Source organism: Phalaenopsis equestris, unplaced genomic scaffold, assembly GCF_001263595.1.
Source record: "Phalaenopsis equestris unplaced genomic scaffold, ASM126359v1 Scaffold000720, whole genome shotgun sequence".
Taxonomy (NCBI): Eukaryota; Viridiplantae; Streptophyta; class Magnoliopsida; order Asparagales; family Orchidaceae; genus Phalaenopsis; species Phalaenopsis equestris.
The window spans coordinates 42,631-48,721 of NW_018165160.1; positions in this window are offsets into that span (position 1 = coordinate 42,631).

Here is a 6,091-nt window from a genome sequence, read left to right on the forward strand (position 1 = left end):
AAGAATATTGTTTGGAATTTATGTGAAATTTTTTAGAATTTTTTTACAGATTATGGCTCCAAAAACTAAGAGAAGAAAAGGAAGACTTGAGTTTAATTCTAGAAAGTTTTCCAATATTAAGGCTCAGGACAGATACAACGATCTTGTTACTCATAGAAAGTTATATCAACAGAGGGCTTTCTTCAATCTTGGGGGAGCGGTTGAAAGCTTAATTATAACTCGATATTGGGATAATTTCTGTTACTTAACCACGGTAGCAGTAATTTTTATTATCCAAAAATTTTAAGTCAATTTCTCTGAAGCCCTGATGACAAGTTTATGTTCGAGGAAGAAGAGTGGAGTTTACACCTGAGATCTTCAATGCTCTGTACCAGTTGCCTAATATTGTGAACTATGATTACTCTTCATTTGAGCGTACGGAATCGTAGTTGGATGAGGTTTCTGACTACCAGAAAAGGAGTTTGGAAAGTTAAGAATGATCATATGGTAAACTTCCTTGCCTCAAAGCTAAATGCACCCTCCAAGGCATGACACTATTTTATTTCTACACGACTTCTTCCTTCAAATCATCTTAGTAAAGTTACAAAGAGAGAGTATCCTTAAATTTCTACATTCAACAAATGAAGAATATAAGTATTGGATCTTTAATTTATAAAAATATTTGTTCTAGATATGGAACCACTGGAGGCTTAGGCTATCTTGCCATAATTTTTACTTTATATAAGCAATCAGGAGTAGGATTTGAGAAATGGGAAGAAAACAACCTTTGAAGCCTACCAGTAGATTTATTGTTAGTGCTTACAAGAAGCATTCTGTGTTGGGCTTTTGGAGCTAGTTTTTCATATGCTCCTTCCACTTCTAGAGCTTCTAGTTCTCGTACATCTACTAAAGACAAAGTCACTTTAGAAGATTTATATGGGTAAATGCAAGAGTTACAAGATGACTTTGTTGTTGTACAAGGATAGATGTATGACCAGATGACCCACGTGTAGCATTTTGATGAATATTTTCAGAGGGAAATAAATTTTGGAAGTAGAGATTATGAATCCATGTTGCAAATGATGAGAGATCACAATTTGATTGGAGAGTAGACTTCAGCTCAATTTTCCCCATTTTTCTGAGTATACACCATTCACTTATCTGAAGGATATGGAGCAAGATGAGGAAGAGACTGAGGATGAGGCTGACTGAGATGAAGGAGAGGATTAGTATTATTGTTTTGTTTATTTATATGTATTTATTTATGTTGTTAGATGTTCTAAACTATTTGGTGTAGTAATTGTTGTTGTGGATTTGTCATTGTTTGTTGCTTATATTGCTTGTTGTCTGTGTTACTGCACTACTGATTATTTTATTATACTACTGTTGTTATGTATGTTTGTTATGTTTAAAAAACTCTTGTACTTAGCAATATTTTTTTTTATATACATGTAAATTAATTTCTACTGTTGTTGTATACCTTCTTCCAGTACTTACATACTTTCCTGTTAAACCCTTTTTACAAAAATAGCTTTTAAAATTTTCTCCCTGCTTTTATATTTTCAGTTATAAATGTTTTGACCTATTAAGAAAAATTTAAGTTTTGGGAGGGATAAAAAACTTTTAAAAAACATAATTTTATTTGTCCTTAAGAAACTATATTTACAGAAAATATCTTTTTAAAAGTAATATGGAGCATGTGGTGTTATTTTTAGAGAACTATAATTTTTTTTTATTCTATGGATGTTGTGGTAGACTTAAGTAAATTTTTGGTGATAAAGGTTAGTTCTAAGAATTATGATCTTAAGTAAAAGAGAATAGAGATATGATTTTACTATTTAAAGTTAAAAAGAAATTGTATTTTTGAAATATTCAGGATCATAGAACTATACTTTTAAGAACTGAGACTCTATAAAAAATCATTTTTGAAATAATACAAATTATCAAAGTAAAGAAATATGATGAGTTTTTAAATTTAAGAGGAGGATGGTGAAGTTCAAAATCTTTAAAGGTTGATCAGATATAGTAATCATCATTGAGACAAAGAAAAGAAATGATTGAAAGTAGTCCTGAAAGTAAAAAAGTGAAGAAAAAGACAAAAAGAAAAAGAGAAAGAAAGAAAACAAAAGTATATGTGAATGTCAGGAGAAACTTGAGAGGATGCTAATTAAAAATTAGCTGCACTTGAATCATTTTAAGGAAAGAGACTTTATTACATTTCTGAGCTTTTATTTTCTTACAATATTAGTTTACCTTTATTAGTAAAGTTCTCTAAATATCTATCTATTATTTTTCTGAGACTCCTATGTTTTTCAAACTATAATTAATTTTTCAAATGAATAGAAAAAGTAGAATTCCTAGACTTAATTACAAAATAATCTTATGCCTTATTTCTAGCCTAAATTACAAAGATTTTTCTAAATTCATTACTACTAAATAAATAGGAGAAAACTATAGAGGTCTTTAATGAAACCTTCTATCACATATTAAAATATTTTATTTTTCAGAAGAAATAAGTTACTTGAGGACAAGTAACAATTAAGTTTGAGGGATTTTGACATGCCTAAAATATATTATTTTTACTTGAACATTTATTGTTATTTTGATGATAATGCGCTTTAATTAAAGATATTTTTAATGTTTTTGGTTGTATATACATTAAATTGAGCAAATGGAGCAAATGGAATAAAAATGGAACAAATTAGAGTCAAATGAAGAAAAAAGGCCAATGTTGATATGGTGCCTAAGCGCCATAGGCGATTATCTAGAAGATCCATTAAACATGGACGAACTTTGAAGAGTTGTTTGAAGAAACTCTTAGGGATTTTGAGAGATCTATTTAAAGAGACTTATGAAGATTCAAATGAGACACTTTTGGAGAAGAAAAAAGGATTCTTTTGTAGAGAAGTGGATACTTCCTAGAGAGGAGAAGCTTGGAGGAGAAGAGGAGAAATGAGCAATATATTTTTTTACTACAGTTCTAAGTAAGTTTTGAGTGGAATTGTAAGGAGAGTAAGTGATTCAAAGGATTTAGAAGGATGACTTGGGAAGGAGTTCAAAGATAAGTTGTGCACTTTATTTATTTTTACTTAGTCTTGTCTTGTAAACTTTAATTTATAAATAAATCCATGTGTTGTTATTTCTTCGACATGAGATCTGACTAGTTTCCTTTGACTTTCTTCATGTAATGATGAACAATTATGTGTAGGAATTAATAGTGTTGTACAAGCTTTTAAATTTTTATAAATTATGATGATTCAAACTCTATGCTTAATTTACTTATCGATCTGGCTAATTGATTTATTAAAACATGTTGTTAAACATAGTGACTCAAAATTTGCTATGTTCCAACATTGTAAGAATCACATTTAGCCTCATGGATGAGAATGTAGTCTCTGAAGTTAAGTTCAAATAAATAGGGAAGTAAGATTTGATGGGCGTAGAATTGGAGATTTTAAGAGTGAAAGACTAGAATCCCTAATTTGGTCCACTTGTTTGGAAACTAAAGCAAAATGTTAGTCCTCAAGTGAGGGGAAGTGAGAACTCTAGAGTGAGAACTAGTATCTTCCCATCCTAAGCCAATGCTCTATATGCACTCGAGAGATAATAAAGAATAGAATTGTTTCTATTTGTCACAATACCTTAATTATATTTAAAATTATTGTCCTACACTAATTATAAACTCAATGTAAGGAGAAGGATGTTTTATATAAATTTGAACTCTTCATATATTGTTAGTTTAGAGTAGTGGTAACTTTACATTTTAAAACCTTTTTAGATTATCTTGCATTTACATTTTGCATTTTATTAGCATACATAGTGTTCATTTTAATTCCATAGGATTAGATATTACAAGAAAGCTTGCAATCATTTTCTATATAAGTTTACTACAATTAAAGGAAGATTTTATTAAAGTCAATTTTATAAGAGTCTTATCTATCTCTGTGGGATCAATATTGAGGTTTTTAAAGAAAATTCTATATTACTTGAAACAATATGTATACTTGCGTAGTACATCTAATGTGTAAACCATTTTTATCATCTTTATATAATATTTAATTTTGCATACTAGCCATTGAATATAAATTGGGTCAAGCTTTTGGCCATATTTCCGAACGTAAATGCTTGTGTAATTGCCGGTCAGGTCACAAATCACCACACAAACACCACCAGACAGGACACTGACACCATATAAACACCAAAACCTCCAGACCAACACCAACACACACTCGCACTACAAGACACCAATACATCCTCCACTCCACCACCACCACCACTTCCACACACCAAAAACTCCACATAAATAGAATCACACACTAACCATCACCTCCAGAGATGATAAAGAATAGAATTACTCCTATTTGACACAATATCTTATTTATAATTAAAATTATTTACCTGCGCTAATTATAAACTCATTGCAAGGGGAATGATGTTTTATACAAATTTGAACTCTTCATACATTGTTAGTTTAGAGTTAGAGTAGTGGTAACTTTACATTTAAAAACCTTTTTAGATTATCTTGCATTTACATTTTGCATTTTCTTAGCATACTTAGCGTTCCTTTTAATTCTATATGATTAGATATTACACAAAAACTTGCAATCAGTTCCAATATAAGTTTACTACAATTAAATGAAGGTTTAATTAAAGTCAATTTTATATGAGTTTTGTCTATCTCTATGGGATCGATACTGGGGTTTCTAAAGAAAATTCTATATTACATGAAATGATGTGTATACTTGCGTAGTATCTCTAGTGTGTAATGTATTTTTATCATCTTTATATAATATTTAATTTTACACACTAGCTTCTGAATATAAATTTTGTCAAGCTTTTGACTATATTTCCGAACGTAAGTAATTATGTAATTGACGGTCATGTCACAAATCACCACACAGACACCACCAGACATGACACATACATCATACAAACACTAAAACCTCCACACCAACACTAACACACACTCGCACTTCAAGACACCAATACATCCTCCACACCATCACCACCACTTCCACAAACCAACAACTCCACATAAACAGAACCACACACTAACCATCACCTCCACAACCTCACACCAACAACTCCACATAAACACGACCACTTCCACACACCAACAACACACCTCCACACAAATTGGGAGAGCTGGAGAAGAAGGCCAAAGCAACATTAAGAAATCAAATGGCATAGCAACAAGCTCACCCATATTTAACATTTATTTTATGAGTTTTATCATAGCATGCACAACAACTGAAATATTGCTATTAACAAGCACAACACTGTCATTCATCCATTTATCAATATCAACCCATATTTAAAATATACACAATATATGAAACATTATTATTAACAAATTTAGTGCCATCTTTTATCTATTTTCAAATTCACACTAAAATTTCTAGTTTCTTGTTGAAATTCTAACCCATATTCAACACATAAACATCACCTGAAATGTTGCTATTAACACTTCTAGTACCAACTTTCATTCATTATTCAAATTCCCATTGAAATATCAAAATTCATGAAAAAATCCCATAATTTTCCTTAACAAATCCAGCTCCAAAAACCAAACAAGGAGAAGCTACCATGAAAGTGTGTTTCAAGAGCTATGTATGTAATTGTTCCAAAAGAGAAAGAAAGTGCAAACCACAAAGCATACACAACAATGACATCGAGAAGTATTGCATAGGGTGTTAGGTATGTAATTTTCCTAATAAAAACAAAACAAACAGATCAAATCCACAAACCAAACAGACCACATACATGACACCGGAAGCGTTGCAAACAACAAATCAAGCACAAAATCCAAAGTTCACTGCAAAGCACCAATCCGAACAACAATGCTTACCGTAAAGCACCAATCGCAAATCACAAAGCTTCAAAAGCATAAACCAAATCCATCATGGATGCAACATGAAGCATCAAAATCATCAACCAAGTATATCAAACTAAAAACCACCAAACTAAGCAAACAAAAAAATTAGGGAGAGGAAACTAACAACTATAATTCGCAAGAGGTGAAGAACAGAAATAAGAAATAGAAAAGGGAATACCACACAGAGCCCATAATGTGCAAAACCACCAAACAGAGCAAAAGAAGAGAGTGGAGAGG